This window comes from Cottoperca gobio, chromosome 22 (genome assembly GCF_900634415.1).
Source record: "Cottoperca gobio chromosome 22, fCotGob3.1, whole genome shotgun sequence".
Taxonomy (NCBI): domain Eukaryota; kingdom Metazoa; phylum Chordata; class Actinopteri; order Perciformes; family Bovichtidae; genus Cottoperca; species Cottoperca gobio.
The window spans coordinates 20,051,401-20,073,461 of NC_041376.1; the positions used below are offsets into that span (position 1 = coordinate 20,051,401).

The following is a 22,061-nucleotide window of genomic DNA, read 5'->3' on the forward strand; positions in this document are numbered from 1 at the left end:
CTCTCTCTCTCTCTCTCCTCTCTCTTCTCTCCTCTCTCTCTCTCTCTCCTCTCTCTCCTCTCTCCCTCCTCTCTTCTCTCTCTCTTCTCTCTCCTCTCCTCTCTCTCTCTTCTCTCCTCTCTCTCTCTCTCTCTCTCTTCCTCCTCTCTCTTCCTCTCTCTCTATCTCTCTCTCTTCTCTCTCCTCTCTCTCTCTTCCCTCTCTCTCTCTCTTAAATCCATTGTGTTAGAAGAGAAACTGGGAGCCGCAGAGTGACGAGTTTGAAATGACCTGTGGAAATATAGCCTACTATATGAATGTAATACTGAATGTATGTGACCCATTATAGTATAAGATGACTCAACTTCCCTTCAATGTTTTTTATTTAACCAAGCTTTTATGGACCTTTTCTGTTTTTACCAGCCAAAGATACCAGCTTTTTTAATTGAGGGTTGATTATAGGCCAGTTTAAATATCCATAGTGTAAACTCTGTCCACACACTGCATAGCTACACATCAGTGTTTTGCTCCATCAGTGTACGGTTGCACTTTGAGTCTCTACAGCCAAAACACACAAAGGTTCTTCTTACCCATCCCTACCTCTGCAGCAGTGAAACCTTTCATGAGGTTTTGCCGCTTCCTGTCACATTATTATTTTAAAAAGTAGCAAAAACAAAACAAGGAGCATGTGCAAATGACAAATATTCTTCAAATGTAGCATTTATAGCACGCTTGGTAGACCATTTGATTCTGTACCAAAAGAACATTCTATAGATACATGTGCTGCAAAATGTTAGCCTGATTCTCATCATGGCAATGCTTTTAAATATAGCAGATCACATTTGAATAAAGTGTTGGGCTAATATATTGCTCTTCTAAGAATACCTTTGTTTACTAAATGCATTTGTTCTTATTTGGGGAAATACGTCCAAATTTCAAACTGAATGTGCTTAATATGTATACCACAGATTATGTAAAGCATAAAAAATGCACCGTTTGTTTTTCAGAGCTTCTTTGCCCAAATATTGTAGCTGCATTGCTGACTATATTAATTGCAGAGTATAATTTAAAAAGTGTTGCACGTTTTGACAAAGCTGTGTTTTAGGGTTAGCACTGATGGTTTCTGCCTACACATGGTAGGATAGTCCAGTATTCTCTATGGGGCCTTCCGTTCCCCGAAGTGTCAACACTCATCTGTCTTGGCTTCAAAAAAGTATTGTTTTCATGATCTATGTAAAACAAAAATGTAACTTGATATCGCTTTTAAATCTGTGTAAAGTGTAACTCAATATATTCATTTAGATGTATTTACAGGTTGCTCTGTAACTCCAGCACATGTTTTGTTGCATACCCCTCCTTGTAAGTAGCTCTAGACTTCAAAATCCAATGCTGTACTTTTTCAGCCCAACAACCTCAACATGTTCAATGATCATGTGAACATGAGAGCAAGGTTGTTTGCTGTACTAATTATTAATTGGCATATTGCTATGTATTGCATTCAACTCAAGCAATATAAACACATGTATCATCTGTGTACAATGTCATTCTCTGTAAATGTTGTTCATACTGTATCGTGACTACTAATTCAATACACTGTGAAAATAAAGCAGTGCCCAGAAAAGTGTTGACTTGATGTTGCCGTAGGAAACCATCTCGGACACAGTAGGAACACTTACAGTGAGCAGTTTCTCACTCTCCAGATTTACATGTTTAACATGAACACATCATATGAAATTTGAAAACATTTATTGTCCGCCTATCTTTAATTCTCAGGTTCCTAAGTGACGTGTGGCGAGGTTCCTGGCTGGGGAGGCACTCATATTTACAAATATATGAACCCAACTGAGTAGCTTATTCTCTATTTTCTTGCCAGCATGAACATTCACACACACACACACACACATACACGCACACACACGTAAGGTACATATTTGGTCAAAAAAGAAGCTACATTTATAGCGGCTCAGAGGTATTTGCTCTGCACCCTCCATAGTGTTTTTAGTCTGATGCTTTGATTAATTTTAATACTGACTACACTATTAACTAAATAATATTTTATTTAAAGTCAACAAATATTTAAATATTGGATTGTTTTCTCTTAGTCAGATCCTATTTTCAATAAAATAGTGGTCTTACCTTTAAGGCCCGGTCACACATGCCCTTATGGCGGAAAAGTATACGAAAAACAGCCCACAATTTGTCAGAGTCCAAATACGTCCAACTTTTGATCAGATCGGATCCGGAACGTGCACAGAGTCGTATGTCTAACAGATTGATACGCATATATAACATATCCCATACATGCACGAAACGTATTCGACTAATACATAACGTAATGGTTCTGCCACACAGGTCCGTATGGCGGAAACGAATGCCGGCGCATACGAAATACACGGCATTACGCTGGTGTGCGTCGATATAAATTAGGGGTATGTTGGACATAAGTAGTATTCGTGAGGAACACAGCGTTTTATGCGAGGGTACTGTGTTGAATGCTGAAGCCGTAAACATATTGTGTGGGTCATAGTGTCATGCATACGGAAAGTTACGCAAGACATACGTGATGACATCAGAGGTACGGCAGTCATATATATATACATATACGTTGATATACGAGACGGTACGAGAACCGATTTATTGATAACGAGTGGATAACCCATTCATGACGACGGAGTGACCTACTAAACGTGCCGTACAGTACAGCTAGCATTTCTGGAGCGTATTGAGGTTGGAGTATGAATAGGGTCCCCGTGAGTAGCTCATCCTCACTTCTGCATATGCTGCAGCTGCATATGCTGCAGAGCATACTCCGGTGTCTGAGAGGTCCATGCTGATGCTGGTTGGGACTGTGGTCTCCACTTCCATGGAGGTGGCTGGTAGGCGTCATATGGTGAATGCAAAGAGGTGTGTGACGCATACGAGGTGGATGGATGTGCCGAACCGCAACGCACATCTGGCACGACGGGTCCTCCCAGGCTGGGGCCAGCACTGGGCTCATCGGCGTCACTGTCTGCCTCCATCACCTCGGACAGGATGCGGTTCATGGCCAGTTTCACCGTCTTGTACCTCCGCTTGGACATGGTGACCAGGCTGTCACGTACATAGTTGGCGAAGGCGGTACGCTGGGTGAGCGGTTGCTGGTGCTCCTGTCTGACCTGCAGGTCTCTGAGGGCTGCACCAGAGTCAGCAAAGCGCTTTTCCAGGGATGACAGAAGGGCCTCTTCGGCATCCTGCGCCCGCTTGCTCATGGCCCCGCCAAGCCGCAGTTCCGCGCACGCAGCTTCAGCAGCGTCTAGGTCACCGGGATGCCCATTGATGGCAGCTTTGATCTGCAAAGACACAATAATACAAAGAATAAGCGATATGATGGAAGATTATATAGTCATTAAAAGAATGAGGTCACAGATATATGTCATTCTTAGGGCAGTACTTACACTCTTGCAGGGCTCACGCCTGTGTCGGACGACAGACGTCAGGAAGACAAACTTGTCCTTAATCCACCGCTCCCTCTCTGTCAGCTCAGCTGCCCCATCCCCACTCTTTTTCTTGTGGAGACGGGTGTTCGTATCCCTCAGGGATTTGAACCAGCCCAAAAGATGGAAATCTGATGGGAATACAAATGATTAATATTAGTGTAATGCAGTGGTGTGCCGTGGGACTGTGAAACAATTAGGCCTATAGCATTTAACTATACACAAGGTTATGAATGATATGTAATGTACTTCAGTGTTGTCCCTAGGTTTACTGCTGGGGGGGGGGGGGGGTGTTGAAGCCTTCAATGCTATTAGTTAGGTTCAAATAATAGTGCACAACACAAGTAATACCATGATTGCTTCTTTTTCGATTTTCGATCAGTTCATCACTTCCTCCCGTTTCGCTTGCATTTAAATGCGACTCCTCCATCGCTCTGTGTGTACCTGGCCTGTACCACTACACCCGCCATCTTTGGAGTGTCTGCCCCCCTTCCTTCTTTCACATAATGGTATGATCCTAGTCTGTCCCCGCATGTGGCCGACCGCATGGTGTGCCCATCAAAATAAAGTCCCCTGTCCCTGCATGGACCGTCGCATAACAACAGTACTTTTATATTATTGTACACTCTTCGTTCGGAGGGGGGTACAGGTTGGTCCAGGCTCTGTGTTACAGGGGCACTGGCCCCTGTTGGCCCCTATCAAGAACCGGATTCTTTACGTTCTCTCCTCTACTTTCCTCCACTGTGTCTGACTGTAGGTGTGTGTGTGTGTGTGTGTGCGGCGTTCTGCCCTTTGCGATGCAGCACAGAGTGAATGTAAATACGCAAAGCAGACACCGAAATGTGCACATATATTAATTAGTTAAATAACATAAACGTTTAGTGTATGTAATAACATAATGGAGGGGGCACAGGGAAACACTGTACATTCGGTACTTTGTTCTACACACTTATTTCACAGCAACAATAGCCCTTATATGCTTCGGCCTACATATAACGACAACAATCATTAAAGAACGACACCTGTTAAAGCGAGCCCCGTTTTAGCCAATTGCGCATGGTGGGAAGTATTAGAGTGAGCCACATCAAAGACTGTCCGCTAGTGTGAAGGAGAATAGCTAGTAAGGCTAAATAAATGTGTAATAGAGGGTAATTTGCTCGGATATAAACACAGGTGTGCCTTGAGATCCCGGCTTGGTCTTTGGTATGCCTTGGCACAGAACGTTTGAAGACTACTGGTCTAATGACATGTTTATATGTTAATGATAAACGTCAACACAACAATATTATCTTACCGGTTCTGCCCATGAGTGCAGCCTGGTCTTCCCACAGCTTACCCTTCTTGTCCGCCCTCCTGTAGTCGCTCCTCTTGCAGTCCCAGATGATGGGATTCTCCCTGAGGAACTCCAGCATTATCTCCTCATGGTCAACGGACAAGGAGAAGTCTGAATTCTTGGCCCTCTTCCTCTTTGTCGCCTCCTGGGGCTGCACAGAGGACTTGGAGGCGACAGAAGACTCACGGGAAGGAGACGGAAACTCTTTGCGGCCTCTGGAGGAGGATGTTGATGGTGAGGCGGCCGGTGGAGATGGTGGCCTGGTCCTCTTGCCCTTTCCTCTACCTCGGCCCCTGGGTGCTTTCTCGGCCACCTTTCCCGTTTTCACAGTCCTCTTGGATCGCATGTTGTCTGCTTGGGTAATGTTGTTTCTGTGACGGTATCGGCGCCATATTTATAGGCATGGGTCACGTGATCGTTGGAAGGCCGCAGACGAAACACCGAACACGCCAGAAATATGGCCCTTTCATACTAAATATGTTGCAGATACGACAGAGACGTCAGACATAATTTATGCATAGCTAATAAATAGGTTGTCTACCCGGTATCAATTTGTTGACTGTGGGGTTCACGTCACGTATATCGATTTACTGCCGTACCTTGAACGTCTTTGACATGCTCGAAACACGCTCCAGAAATGCTAGCTGTACTGTACAGCACGTTTAGTAGGTCACTCCGTCGTCACGAATGGGTTATCCACTCGTTATCAATAAATCGGTTCTCGTACCGTCTCGTATATCAACGTATATGTATATATATATATATGACTGCCGTACCTCTGACGTCATCACGTATGTCTTACGTAACTTTCCGCATGCATGACACTATGACCCACACAATATGTTTACGGCTTCAGCATTCAACACAGTACCCTCGCGTAAAAACGCTGTGTTCCTCACGAATACTACCTATGTCCAGCATACCCCTAATTTATATCGACGCACACCAGTGCAATGCTGTGTATTTCGTATGCGCCGGCATTAGTTTCCGCCATACGGGCATGTGTGACAGGGCCTTTACTAATCTTCACTTTTTGACCGTCAGTCGGAGAAACAAACTAAACTAAACGGTGCTACAGTACACCTGACTGATGTTAGCTAGCAGTAGCTTGTTGGCGCCAACCGTCTCTGCATAGAAGAAGAGCAGCAACACGAACCTGTGGGCTCACGTGTGCCCTCTTCAATGTGGGCTCACGTGCGCCCTCTTCAGTGCGGCAGAGTACTGTTTGCCTCACCTGGTGTCTTCTCACTGTGGTTTTATGTCACATCAGCAAGACTAAATATGTTACACACACAATAACTGGACTATGGAAAGTCAGGACGCATAATAAAAGTGTCTGTAAACATTATATTGGCGACATACAGAGAGGTAGCAACAGGCACGCGCCAAATGCATGCGCTCAACCTAGTTTGCATGGGATTGCGCAATCCGAGGGGAGGCTCAGCTCGTCGCTGCCTCAGCTCGCATCTCTCCTGTATCTGAACAGAGAATACACAAATTCAGCGATTTTGACTATAAAAATGATCGAAAGTATTGGAATCATACAGAATATGTATTTATAGCACATATAGCGGACAAATATACATTTATATTTTATTGTTATTTGTTTTTTTAACTTTTCATGATGACGGGGGAGGCTCTGCCTCGCCTGACCACACGTCCCTGTCCTTGAATATAGGAACGTCAGACAGCCATTTATACATCGTCATGAAATTTCTCCATGAATTGACATCACTTAACTTTTCATCCAATGTCATCAGGTCAAACATTTAATTAGTCCAATCTTTTGGTTTATTACCAAATACCTGCAAAACTGACATTCCCCTCAGCCTCAGCCATGTTAACTGCTAATTAGCCAATGTTAGCATGCTAACATGCTAAACTAAAATGGTGAAGATAATAAACAAAATTCAACATGTTAATACTGTTATTGTGAGCATGTTAGCATGCTGATGTCCACTCAGCCTCACAGAGTGGTTAGCGTGAATGTGGACTCTTAATATGACTCAGTAATAACATAGATATGTTCATCCTTTTTGGGCTGAAGCACAATCGTCGGGTGGGGAACTCAGTTTTTCTTTAATCATATTTCAACCAAGGATGAAGGACTTTTCTGTCCTGCACTCCAGTTGAAGAGCTCCCTACTTCTCAGTGTAAGTATCTTGCAAAACCTGTGTCATCTTTTAAATCACTTCTTACAACTCATGTTTATATAATGGCCATTTAATGGTCTTTTGATATTGTAGTCTTCCTTTAAATATTGTGTTCCTTATGCTTTTATTTTTTCCTTAAATATAGTCTACTTCCGTATTATTATTTGATCTCTTTTGACTTTTAACTCTAGTTTTAGTTTGTGTACAGCACATGTGAAGATTTGTATTACTCATACAGTACTTGAAAAGGGGGGAGTCAATTTTGCTGAGTAGATATTTCAGAATTATGCATCACACCATGAGCACATCTTGTCAGCAACTGTTGTCACCTAGTTATGTAATTATTTGGATTACAGCAGGACCAGCATGCAAACACAATGCAACTTGGTCTGAAAAAGAACCACAAGGTTGGTTCAACTTAGAATTTACTTTGAACTTTATTTAAAAATATACAGCGCTTTTCCTGTAAAGTTGCAATACAAGGTGCTTAACAATACAATGAAAATACAACAATACGATGAACATAGCACAGCAAAAGATGGTAGATAAAAGGTTCAAATATATTTAGTGGATTAAGATTGAGAAAATGCTCCGATAAAAAGATATGAGATTTCATTTAAAGGTATTTACAGATTGTGATGCCCTCAACTCCTCAGTCAGGCTATTGTAGAGACAAGGATCATTGACACTAAATGCTACGTCCCCGTATGTCTTTGTCCCCACCATGGGGATAATTATCAGGCCAGTGTCAGAGAACCTGAGTGTTGCAGGGGGAGCATATTGTATAATGCAGTGAATAAATACAATTACAATCACCACTGACACAGATGTCTAAATAAGAGGAAGAAAAAACAAATTCTGATGTAATAACAAAGCTTCAGAAAACTCAGAGAAACAGATGCTCATTTACAAGGGGGGTGACATGCAATGGGTGAGCCAGAAATGAGTGCAACATAGAGAAAAACACAATTACTATGTATAACAACAATGACAAAATAACAAAACTATAAATAACTATATAACTATACCTTAATGTGGAATGTCCAATGTTCCAATAGCGCATTGTTGAGAAACCCCAATAGTCCAAAAACATTCCCATTGGTCCCTTTTGTCCGACAGCCCGCTACCCCGAAAACAAACGACCATCGTTCTGAAGGTCCATTGCTCCAAAAAAACACACTCTACCTGCAACAAACAGAAATACATGGCTTATTATATGCAGAATAAAGGAATCGGAACTTTCAGATTTCTTTCCCTACTAGCAAAGACATGACATGCCCGACTCTGCCTGATTGGCTAGTACTCATTCCCCTTCCTGGGTTGAGTTGGTTACGTTTAGGCATGAGGAGTGAAATTGGTTAGGGTTAGGGTAAGATATCAGGGTTAGCAAATCAGAGGCAGAGTAGGACCTGTCATGCCTTTGTCATAGTCGGAAAATAAATAGTGTGTGTTTTCGGAGTAATGGGCCTTCGGAACAATACCAGTTTGTTTACTGGATAACGGGCTGTCAGAAAATGGGCTTTCGGTCCAATGAGACATTTTTCAGACCAATGGGTCTTTGAACAAACAGAGTACTTCTTTAAGTGCCAAAGGACGTACAGTATTGTTCCTGTATTTTAATGTCCACAGAATTTAGAATGTAGGCGTCTCTCTGATGTGTTTGTGAGTAACATTGTCAATGTGTGTGGTTGTTTTATTTTAATTTCTTCGGCCACACTGCCAATCAGCTTCCTCCTGTGGAAAATAAAGTAAATCACAATTTACATTGTAAATTTACGTGACAAAAATAAAAATAAATTGCACTACATTTGCTCTATTTAAATGTTCTGGATGTCAGTAAACCAAAACCTCTGGCTCAATGGAAAATATTATTAGCGGGCTCACAATGTCCTCCAGACCCTCCACTGGCCCATTTTAAAGTCCTTCTCCTCACTCACAAAGCTCTCCATACCTCAGCGACCTTCTCCAACACCACACTCCTTCCCACAGCCTCCGCTCCTCTATAAAGAAAATATATATTTTTATCATTATTATTATTATTATTATTATTATTATTATTATTATTATTATTATTAATAAAGATAAATAAGATATCCTGCACATCTCTGGAAGGAACAATAAAACCATAATAATAATAATAATAATAATAAATTGTATTTATAAAGCGCCTTTCAAAGATAAAAGCAATCTCAAGGCGCTAAAATGCAGGACAACAACAAAAACAACAACAGCAGACATAAGATTTTACGGAAAGACTTTTGTGAAAAGAAAGTATTTTAGGCTCTTCATGAAGGAGTCGGTGGCCTGTGGAGCCCTCAGGTGTTCTGGGAGGGAATTCCACAGTTGAGGAGCGGCTGAGCAGAAGGCCCGATCGCCCATGGTGCGGAGCTTGGTCCTGGGGGGGTGGAGCAAAATTTTTTTAGAGGAGCGGAGGTTGCATGTGGAGGTTTGTTGGGGAAGGAGTTCCTTGAGGTACGGAGGAACATTTCCATGTATGCACTGATGGGTGAGTAGGGAGATTTTGTATTTGATCCTGAATGCGACAGGAAGCCAGTGGAGGGAGTGGAGAATGGGTGTGATCTGGTTATATTTTCGCACCCTCATCAGGATCCTAGCAGCGTTGTTCTGGATATATTGGAGCTTTTGAAGGCTCCCGCTTGGAATCCCAATGAGGAGAGCGTTGCAGTAGTCCAACCTTGAGGAGACAAAGGCGTGGACGAGCTGTTCAGCGTCTGACAGGGAGAGTGTGGGGCGGAGTTTTGCAATGTTCCTGAGGTGGTAGAAGGAGGTCTTGAACAGATGTTTGATGTGGGTGTCAAAGGTCAGATGAGGGTCAAATCTTACACCTACGTTGGTGAATGATGGTGATAGGGGTATTTTTTGACCATAAAAGGTGATGTGGGTTATGGGGGAAGACTGAACCTGGTGTGGTGTGCCAACTAAAATAGCCTCTGTTTTTGAGCTATTTAATTGAAGGAAATTGTCTTTCATCCAAGCCTTTATCTCCTCAAGGCAGGTGTTCAATGATGATGATGATGATGATGATGATGATGATGATGATGATGATGATGATGATGATGATGATGATGATGATGATGATGATGATGATGCACATGTTGACAGTGGGGCTGTATGTGGCATCGGATCGGTTTTTATATATAGCTGTGTGTCATCAGCGTAGGAATGGAATGGTATTCCATGCTGGCTGATGACAAGGCCAAGGGGCAGAGTGTAGAGGGTGAACAGAGTGGGGCCAAGAACCGACCCTTGAGGGACATCACAGGTTACTGGGTGTATCTGCGAACTTGTACCTCCCAAGGATACATATTCTGTTCTTCCAGAGAGGTAGGACTGGAACCAACTTAGGGCGGAGTCAGAGAGTCCGATGGTGTAGTGGAGGCACTAAAGGAGGATCTGATGGTCGACCGTGTTGAATGCTGCAGTCAGATCCAGGAGGATGAGGAGAGATGGGGAGCCAGCGTCAGCTGCTATTAGCAGGTCATTTGTAACCCTGACCAGAGCTGTTACGGTGCTGTGGGTGGACCGGAAACCAGACTGGAATTTCTCAAAGAGGCAGTTGGCTCTGAGATGGTCCTGAAGCTGGGCTGCAACTACTTTTTCCAATACCTTTGATAAAAATGGCAGATTAGAGATGGGCCTGTAGTTGGCCTGTTGGTGAGGACATCCGGGTCTAAGGTAGGTTTTTTGAGAAGAGGTCTGATGACGGTAGTTTTTAGAGAAGATGGGACAGGACCAGTCTGGAGCGAGAGGTTAATGACTTTGGTGATTAGGGGCTTAGAGCACAAATGTTTTTGATGATGATGATTTTACCAGGGCTGTGGGAAAAGGGTCCAGTGCGCAGGTGGAAGGTTTCATCCTGCGGATGACGTCCTCAACCTCTTGCTGAGAGATCTCCAAGAAGACACGAAGAGGTGGGAAAATCCCAGGCTGTGGGTTGACAGCAGGGACAGACTGAGCGGAGGAGCTGGAGAGAAAAGAGCGGATGGTGTCGACTTTAGTCTTGAAGAAAGTAATAAAGCTATTGCACTGCTCTTCTGTGGTGTTGGTGTGTGAAAGAGTTTGTGGCCTGAGGAGATGACTTATGATGGAGAACAACTGCTTGGAGTTTCCAGCGTTTTTATTGATGATATTGGAGTAGAACTGTGTCCGTGCATTTCTGAGTGACTCTGAGTAGGCTTTTTGGTGTTCTTGAAAGGCTAATCTATGAACACTGAGTCCAGATTTTGTGAAACGTCTCTCCAGTACACGCCCAGCTGCCTTCATGTTCCATAGCTCTGAAGTGAACCAGGGGACTGAGCATGAGAAGGTGACTGTCCGAGTTTTCACCGGAGCGTGGAGATCCAGGATATTGCTCAGTGTTCTATTGTAGAAATCCACTAATTCACTGACTGTTGTGAAGTTTGCAGAGGGGATTTGCTGGAGGTCCAACGTCATGATGTCTGTTTTGATGTTTTTAAGATTTCTGAAATGAATTTGGCGTTTGGGCTTGGTCTGGTGAGACAAATTCAACTCCATTGAGATGACCTTGTGATCAGACACTCCCAGATCGTACACCAACAGATTTTTAATGGGGACTGAGTCAGTGATGACCAGGTCGAGCGTGTGCCCCCCGGTGTGTGAGGGGACATCAACATGTTGTTTTAGGTTGAGAATGTCCAGTAGTTGTAAGAACTCAGCTGCAAAACCATAAACACATATTCTTCTCTGAATATAACCCTGGCAGACTGTTAGAATTTCATAGCTGTTTAGATTTTCCTTGATTTATTCTTAGTTGAAATTTAATGATGAAACATTGGGTTTGGCTTCCAGGGAAATTAAATATTGTCTACATGCAGGCAATCTCAGCTGCTATGTACAATATTACAAAAAGTTATTTCAAAGCTGTGAGACACCAAAACCACTTTGAGGTTTCTCTTGTTGTTTAGGTCCCATATCCCTAGTCGTGCCTCTCTTTTTTTTTAGTGGAAGGTACCAATTAACTTGTAAACTGAATGGGAGAAGGCAATGATGCCTGAATGAGGGTGATGACGAGGGGATGCAAATAAAGCCAACTGTGAGACTTGATTATAGGGTATGATGTGAGATGTTGAAAAGCTCCCACCTCCAGGATGGTAAATGAAAGTGCAGTGTGAAACCTTTGGATTAGATACATGAACAGTGTTCTGCTACAGTAGGGTCAAACGCGGAACATGGTTTCTACTGATGTTTTAACTGTGACACGTAATGCAATGTAATTTAAGTGGTGAAATACTGAACTTCACTATAATATATGATCACTGTATTGGTCACATTATTTTGTAACCTTTGAAATATTTCAGTAACTGTGATGTTTACATATGTTTTCCTGAACTGCCAGTGAGAGGTAAAGGCCGTTTGTTCCTTTCAAACCATTATCCCTGATAGGCATTAGAGGGGCACCAGCCTCATTGAATCCTTTGTTGTTTTGTGTTTTGTTTAGAGCCCTAGCCGGCTCAGATGCTCTGCCATGCCTTGGTGATTTCCAGCGTTACTTTGAGTTAACTGGGTTACTGAGCTTTGTGCTGGATGTATCCCGGCCCTAACCTGCATGGAGACTATGTTTGAGTGAATCAGCTAGCGTTGGGCATGCAGTTAGCCAGAGGGATGGGGATCCATATTTAAAGCAGCCTGTCCTCTTCTCGGGTAGTGGAGGAAAACGTTGTCTTAGTTTTGTGGTTCTGGCCTATCGGTGGGAATATTGGGAAATGGCTTCAATCAAAGACTTTGTTCAGTCTCCAAGTGATAAAGTGTTACGACTCATACGCACGACTCCGGACACAAAGGTAAAGTGTAAAAAAACAATACTTTACTTCAGTAAAACAGAATATTAAATCAAAGTGCTCACTAGGAGGATATACAGACTTCACTGAAAAAAACACACTTCTTGGAACACTGGGTCTTGCACATGATATGACAAGACGAACTGACACACGACAAGGGGAGACAGGACAATTTATACAAGAGGTGAGTGGGAACAGGTGAAAACAATCAGGGGCGAAGCAGACGCTGACGATGAAGGGACATCACACCAGGACAGGAAGTAAAGGGATCTGGGTTGAGAAACAAGAGGGAGGTACAAAATAAAACAGGAAGTGACAAGACAACATGAACAACTCAACAAATTTGACGAGACATGACATAAAGAGCAGCTCTTGAAAGTGTCTGGCCATTACAGAGGTTAAATCAAATTAATTGTTGGCCATATTAAAAGGCCCAATTGGTGGGGAACATGATTTGTCCATTCTACTGGAGACTAGAAGTGATTCTGATGTACCCCCTCAGGGTGAGTGGGTCAGGTAAAGTGTCTGATATACTGTCGCTCTTCTTCTGACTGGACTTGGGGTTAGGTTGACATTCGAGCAACAAAAACAGCTTCTCCTGCTACAACTGCAACAGGAACAAAAGAATGCTCTGAAATTAGAATTAAATTAAGACAATATGTCTGTCTTCAGGAAGCTGAACTAGCCCATGTTCAGGCAAGACAGCAGTTAGAGTTGCAGCACCATAAGTTGGAGATAAAAGAAAGCTTCAGGCTGAGCCACAGAAGGCTGAGGGGTCAGTGTGACTTGTTCCTCCTACAATGTCATTTGATGTTGCTGTCAATTTACAGTTAGCTCCAAAATAAATTCAAATGTTTTCTGTTATTTGAAAAGTTGGCTAAAACTAGGAAGTGGATTGGCTGAGACCAGACATTACTGTTGCCATGTTTCCTGACTGGGAAAGCCCAGCTTTTTCTGTGTCAAGTATGACTGACAGTGAAAATGATCAAAAGCTCAAAACCGCAGTTTTAAAAGCTTACAGGTTAGTCCAGAGGCGTACCGACAAATATTTAGAAATTGTAGGAGACCAAACGACCAAACGTATGTGGAGTTTGTCAGGGAGTTAACACCTCTTTTTAATAGATAGAGAATTGCATCTGATGTAGAGACCTTCACACAATTGTGTAAGCTTCTTTTGTTAGAGCAATTCAAGTCTACTCTTCATGACCCTATTGCTATTTATCTCACTGAGCGTAAGGTAAAAAGTGTGTCTGAAGTTGCAGTACTGGCAGCGGGGACTTGAGTCACAGAGAGACCCTCTCCAGCAGCCGGCAGATAAATGGATTAGAATGTAAAACCAGAAACTAATTTGGCCAGAGCTGACCATCTGTTTAGGACAAGGTCATTGGAAAAATGAGTTTCCTATGTTGATATCCAAGAGCAAATGGTGCCATGTCATGGGGTGCCAGTCCTGTGAAGCCTGTTGCCCTTACAAACTCTGACACAACTCGTGCAGTATAATTCAACTGATTTATCCAGTCGTATGGTCACTACTTCCACAACATTGATTTTCGCTAAAACTTTACTATTGTATACACTTTGGACTTGCATAGTAATGCCCATCCAATTGTACAGTTGAAGTGGAAGTGTTTTAAAGACCTGAACTTCATAACTTCCTGATTTGACAATGTTTTGTCTGTCTGCCTCCAACCGTCCTCTGTTGTGTTGCCTCTGCCTTTGTCTTCCTTAAGATAAGTGACAGGTGCATAAAACACATGGAGGAGATGGGGTGAGCTCTGTGACCTGCACCAAAAGGTACCACACATGGATGTTAGCCATGCTGGTCACATGCTGCAAAGAAGAATCTGAAATAAATATTGTTTTCTTCATTTTGCTTTTCCTTCATAAATCTACTCTTATCATGTCTATGACTGTGAGGAGAGAGGAGATGTTTTCTATATATGTACAGTATACAGTGCATTCAGACCCCTTCACTTTTCACATTGTGCTATGTTGCAGCCTTATGATTGCACTGTTTTATTTATTTATGTTCCTCATCAATCTATACTCAATACCCCATAATAAAAAAGAGAATTTTAGAGTTTTAAAAGAACAAAACTGAATAATCAAGTATTCAGACCCTTAAAGGGCCTACAAAATGATATTTTGTCAGTGTTATCGTGTTATTGTCAGTGACCTTGGTATATGATAGAGGTTGCATATCTATTGTGAAATGTGCCATATATATATTTTTAATATTGATGTATTCGTAATCAATCACGATCATAACAGCATAAAAATGACAACAATCGATCGCTGCGCCGAGAGCATCCACTTAGGCAATGTTCAGGCGATGACGTCACAAGTATAAAACAGCCGCTACAAGTGGAATACAGCCGCCGCCAGTGTTCGTCTGCGTTACAGCCGCCGCCCGTGTTCGTCTGTGTTGAATCGTCCAGCAAAGACTGCTGTCAATTATTACGAGAATGAACGGACAACAATCGATCATCAAGGATAATTGTGAAACAATGTGTTGCATGGGGATGTGGGGCCGTCTCCAAATCTAGCTTTCTGTGGCCAAAAGAGGATAAAATGTTGCCTTTATGGACAAGACAAGTGCGTCAATGAAACCGACGATTTGTGGGCAGCACTTTGAGTTATTGTGTTGCGAACAAACTGTGCTCGCCAAGGAAATGAGATTCAAAAATAATTTAAAACTGAACGCAGATGCTGTGCCTACAATACTGCCGAGACCCCAGCCAGCACAAGCCAGCACGCCGATTCAAACACGTCCGCCGGTGCAGGGTCCTCCACCAAAGAGACGACGAAATGCATTCGCCAAAAGGGAGAGAGCAAAGGTAAGCCGTGCTTCTTGTTTACTGTATTTATTGTTTCATGCATAAAGCCATAATCGGTCTAGGCCTACTGTATGTAACGAGTTTACACCAGGCCCTAGCCAATATCTGTGTGTTATTGTTTGTAGTATTAATAACTTGAGCTAATTACACTTCATTAGCTTAATTAAGTATAGATTCAATGTTTATAACAGGCTTCCCCATTTTATTCTGTAGTTTGAGTAAAAGCGTGAGTCTATTTAACTTTTAACTATCACCCTATTATTACAGAGGTATTGAAACATTGGTGAATGAAGCCACTGACAGAACTGAGGATACCTGTATGATCAGCGACCATCTATTGGACATCCACACTGAGGAGGAAGCTGTGTGTACACCAGTAAGTATACAGACTGTACGTCATCTGTACATTACAGTTGTAGTGCCAGTAGACCTGCACATGACGTGTTAAAAATACAATCACCACATGCATGTACATAATTCATATATTTGTTTAATTTGATATCATTGCTTTCTCAATCAATTCAACCACATCTTTTATTATGAATGTTATTAGATATTTTCTTTATGCAGACATGTATAAACATGCAATACAAGTTCAAGCTGGTTTGAAAGATTTATTAGTAAAGTTGTATTTTGTACATTTCAGACATGTCAGAAAGAAATTGCTGTGCAGATGGATCCCCCTCCACGGACACACCACAAGTCCATTCAGGCGTGCCCACGTGTCAGGTCAGCTGGACTGCAAGTTCCAATCCAAGTTGGTTGTTCCAAAGGTCAGTGTCAAGTCAAACTGAAGCTGTCAAGTCAAGCTGGAGCTGTCCAGATAGTAATGGGACAAAAAGGCAGCCGGTAAGATGCTGAACTTTTTAGCTTGAGAGACTATTACCTGCTGGAGATCGCTGCCGCTACTCATTTGATTGACGCTGTATTTATGTCATGATCGTAGCGCGCTTGTGTGTGTGGCTCGGTGAGCTGATTGTGTACATGTTTGCAGAACGGCTTGTTTAATTTCTTATATCGTTTGTGATTTAAAAACTGACTGCATCATAATATATATATACACACATACATACATACATACATACATACATACATACATACATACATACATACATACATACATACATATATATATATATATATATATATATATATATATATATATATAATGCTTGATTATAAAACATATTTTTTTGCAGAGTATCTTACTGAACTCTTGACCGAGACTCAATGCTTTGTGCCAAGACAATGTTGATGAGGAACCTTTCGAAGTCCCAGCTCCACTCAGCAGTCGGTGGACGAACCAAACAAGAGGGATGTTGTTGTGCTGTATAGAAGCAGATTCAATCACTGAACTGACATTGTGTTTTGTTATTGACTCTAATAAAGTGCTGATACTTGAACGACGTGTAGTCAGATGGAAACGTAGCACAGATCTTTTGAATGGCACATGATGGCATTCTGTGATTCTTACCAAGTATTCCCCAGCAGAATCTCACCAGCTGGTGGTATGCCACATAGTGATACATTCTGTAACATACAAGATAATACATGTCAATGGTAATCACTTCAACCTTATTTGCTTATTTATCTATGTATTCTGTAACTTTGCCAGAGTGACCATTCGACTTCCCATAAATACATCAAGCGTTTCTGAGCTCTACACATTACACAAGTAACTTAGTCATTACGTGGCCGATCATCTGCTTGTTGTCTGTCCCTCTTCGAATACCTTTGGTAGGCTGTCTGCAACACAAACATCCAGACACTTTGATTTTAATCCTGGGTGATCTGTTATGCAGGTTATGTTTGCACCATGTCCCTCATATTCATTGAGTTCCTCCATGACATCCTTTTCTTGGCAGCAGCTCTTCAATTGCTTCCATAATTGTACAGTTTTCACATGTACACCTAAATGTACAAAAGAAGAGTGGTAAGGACATGTACACAATATGCAATATCCAGAAAAAGGCCAATATTAACGTCATCTTAATTTCATACTATTTATATGTCTGTGTTTGACAACAGGCTCGTAAGCAGCTCATAAGCCTGTTATGGTCGTACGCAGGTCGGATCTATCTCGTAGCAACTTGTTACCCGTTTCACGTAAGTCTCTTACAGTTACGACATCGTAACTTCCATGAGCATCTGGTAAGTGTTCCGGCTACTATAGGCAGCCGTGAGACGGTCAGTATATAGACTATACTTTATAAACCAGTGCTGTCCTCCGGTCTGTTTGTTAGCTAATAGCTAATGCTTTATATACAGCCTCGTAATATATGACGTTTGACATCAGACACAACGATAGAACCTCAACCGCAGAAACTTCGAGAAAGAATCAAGTTATCAAGCTTTACAGACGTCGATGTGTCCAAGTAGAGAAGTAATTGAATATTTAGGGATCGAGCAATTTGCGGACAACTAGTCGGGTTCATAATAATTCAAGGAAACCAAGCTATCGACTCACTAGCAAGCTCCTGATAGCTTGTTAGCGAGTCGATATAGGATAGCTTGCGATCTATTTATGATCAAGGATAATGTTACGTTTTATTATGATGTATTTACTATATATTGAGAAGTTCTATGAACTATAGTCAAATGTATATACCTGTCTGTGTTCTGTTGATGCACAGGATCTCCGGCAAATCCAGAATCACCGTCACCACCATCCACATGTTCGCTCCCGTCTGTGTCTCCATCTTGAATACTGTGTCTCGCGCTGCTGTTTCCACCACGTTAAACTCGCCCACATGATCTAAATCCACGACACCGGCATCCTCTTCAATAAACTCCTCTTCTTGAAGGTGCAACTGATGACTCACTGTCACTCGATTCTGTCGAAATATCCGAGCCAGAGTCCGACATCGCCGCTTCTGCCGCTTCTGCCTCTTCTGCCGCTTCTCTGCTGCTTCTGCCTGTGTATATATGTGACTATTTTATACTTGTGACGTCAGAACACGGCGTCGGGTGTTTCCGGTAGCGGCAATGTAAACATCGGTGGTCGACATATTAAATCATGATTTATTAAATACTGCGATCATTGTGTCATAAATAACACATCATTTTACAACACAAATACCATTTACTATCATCAGTAGAAATTCATGTTTATCATTTCGTAGGCCCTTTAACTCAGTACTAAGTGGATGGATGAATACAGTGCTGTGTGGATATATTTATATTAAACTCCTTTTCACCTGTAGACTGCTCACGTACCTTAATCCTTACCTTAGCTACTTATTTTATTACAGTTTGCTCAGTTTCGATTGACTAATGACGGCATTCTACAGTTTGTTATTTCTTTATAGTAGACCGTTGCTATGAATAACAGATTATTTCTATGGATGCAGTTTGATCTTTGAACACAACTAGCCTTGTACCCTTGTAAAAAGCTCACAGCTGTAACCGCATTACAATAGTATCACTGCGCCAATTAGCACCTATTGTGATAAGTGGTTGGAAGAGATGGTCAGGATAGAGGAAGAAGATCAAATGATTTACCTAATGACAATAATTGTCAATAGTAGATACATGTATGGTTATAACAAATGTACAGCGAGTGGATTATTGTGAAATGAACCCCGACAGAGTGAGGAGGACTTGTGTCACCCACTCACTGTACATTTGTACAGTTTAAAAAGATTAGTTATAGATAGTAATAGATGGTGAATATAATGAATTGTACAGATATACTGTTTTTAATTGCTCGGTAATTGGCCTCAGCAGTCAGACTTGGTTAAAGTTATTTGTGATTCTTCCACATACTTAACACTAACAGTTGGAGCTCCCTCCCTGTCACAGTGGAGTCAGACTAATCTACAAAGGGTCAGAGGTGACAGTGGCTCGGCCAGCCTCTGGAGGGTTTCTTTCCACACCTGCCTCAATGAGATGAGGATAGTGTTTGTGTGGGAAGTTGCTTTTCCCTTTGTTCATCTCAATTCTGTGAAATCACTCAGTTTTAGGGGACATGCTGTGTGAGCAGCTGTGGAAATGACATGCCACTAAAAGTGGGATTGTTTGTATGTGCTACAGAACACCTGGCATGCATTCCTTGATTCAGAATCACTTTAGCATTTGTATGGCCATGTGTAACAGTGAAAATGTGAACCTCTCCTCAGCCGAGCAGCACATAAGTTGATTCCTGCTGTCAGGGTTTTTGGACTGCAGTTCCTCTTTGGACCATGTGGGGTCGCCACCATTCATTTCTGTGTGTCATGTGCTTGTCTTTATTGTTTCATTGGTTGCACCTGTTCCTTGTTTGCTAGCCTTTATAAGCTGTCTGTTTTCTTCTGTTCATTGCTGAGTCTTGAATTGTTGCCAGAGCCCAAGTTTGTGAGTTTTTGAGCCGTCTCTTGAAGTGTCCGTTTTTGTGCCCTTGTCTCGAGTTCCTAAGTTGACTGCCTTTTTGCTCTTAAGATCCTTTTACTGCCTGCTTTTGGTATATCCTCTGTTGATCCTGTTTTTGCCCAGACTTTACCTGTTAGTTGTCTGGAGGTATTTTGAGTTTTGTCCTGCCACCTGTTTGCTCTAAAAGTAAAGACTCCTTTTCTAACCCACTCCGAGTCTGTCTCTGCATCTGAGCCTATCACCCCTGGGTAGCACAGTGGTAGAGAGTCTGCCTACCACGCAAGAGATCGATTCCCAACAGACCCCGTCACCTGCTGCATACTGAAGAAGTGTACTGAAGCCTACAGGCTGCAAAGCATTACTGACTCATCACTCTTGTGCCTCGATTGTTTGCTCTCTCGTGACTGACCCAGGTGCTTTTTCTGTGTTTCCACTGGCTTGCCATAAAGGCTGAGATATTATAAATATGAACGATGATGGACTGGTCATCTGTCCATGGTGTCTCCTTGCCTTCCATCCAGTGCATGATGGGAAGGGCTCAAGGGCAGACAAGCAAGCTATAAGAATACAAATAAAAAGAAAAGGTCAGAATGTCCATCCTCTGTTGTAAATTTCGTAGTTTACAACATTTAACAATGATAAAAAAGTGATAGGGACTCTATCACCTGTACCCTGTACAAGGTTGAGGCAAAACAGACTCAAAATTGGTTTATTAGACCTGCTTTTCTTTCTATCTTTTCTATTCCTCCAGTTCCACTAAATCGTGAGCGGATCTGTTCCAGCTATAAGGAGCAGCCTAAGGCCGGAGTTGTGTCCATGCTCTTACTAACCAGGACTATCACAGGTGTTGCGTTTAATCTGGTTTAATTTAGTCGAAATCTGCAAAGTCAAGGAGGAACTAATCAAATGTAAGACCTGGATCAGAAAGCAATTTTGCACTAGCCATGCTAGCAGCAAATTAATCAACATTTCTGTAAATGGGCCTGTGTTAGCCAGCCGGCTCATTTTTAACTGCAAACTAAATGTGTTGGCCTGTCCCCTACACGTTAGCATGTACATAAAATACAAGTTTATAAGCAGAGAGAGAATCCCTGCTGGTGCATTTGTAGGGTTTCAGTTTGCTCTATCTCACTTCCTGATTTTCTGCCTGATATTTACTTCCTTTGTTTTCAGCTGCTGCCTGTTTGTGAGCCTCCTGCATGCCTGGCCCCTCTGGATTAGCTGGCTTGTTTGGACAGCCTTCTCCTGCCAGACTGTGAGCCTTAGTCTTAATGTGAACATTGATGTGGTGTCGATCCCTTTGCACTGCCACTAACCCAGAGAGTACTTGAAACATTGATTTAATACTACCTCCTTAGCAAAGCCCAAATTTAGTTACAGGAACTTACGTGCGTGTGTGTGTGTGTGTGTGTGTGTGTGTGTGTGTGTGTGTGTGTGTTTGCAAACACACTGTGTGGCTCCAGATTAGTTTGAGTGTTAATAATTGTGCTGACAGTTCATGCTTAAACAAACACAGAAAATGAAATCCTCCCTCACTGTCTTCATTTACGGAGTGAAATCAGTGGAAAAGCCACAATCCATGTGAACAATAGATAAACGTTCATTGTCCTTTTCTGTAATTCAGCAGCTCATCCATGTCTCCTCCGTGATATAAAAGAGAAGTGGCTGCCTGTCACTGACACTTTTCTTTTCTTTTCTTTTGTCTTTTTTATTCCAGCTTGAGCTTCCTCGCACAGCGAATGCTTTAATTCCCTGTACTACTGCTTAGTTATTTACTATTGTGTCATTACTAATTAACAATAAACTTAATTATCACACAGATTTGATAATACCTGTTCATTTTATGCAGTAATATGTTTTTCTTCAGTCAAGTGAAAGGTGCTTTGTTTCCTGAGGGTTTATGCCTTCACTAAAAACTGTGGATAGAAGATAAGCGATTCAAATGAATTTAAATATGAAAACAAAATCATCTGTACTGGTTTGTAGTCTTCACCAGAGCAGGCCCCAGGCATAAACAGAGGAGTCAGCCTCCTTTAGCCCTGCAGCCAGCGGCCAAATGAAAAAGCTGATTAAAAATGTGAAGTTCTTCTGTTCACATTTGTTAGTTTATATTCAAAGGT

The 22,061-nt window shown here is 42.1% G+C and overlaps 1 long non-coding RNA gene across 1 annotated transcript; it reads left to right on the forward strand.

Moving 5' to 3' along the window:
* The first annotated feature begins 19,898 nt into the window (after positions 1–19,898).
* Positions 19,899–21,757, forward strand: LOC115027813 (uncharacterized). Its single transcript, XR_003834402.1, has 5 exons — positions 19,899–19,926; positions 20,391–20,525; positions 20,693–20,785; positions 21,115–21,196; positions 21,659–21,757. It is a non-coding gene; the product is annotated as an uncharacterized LOC115027813 (long non-coding RNA).
* The last annotated feature ends 304 nt before the right edge of the window (positions 21,758–22,061 follow it).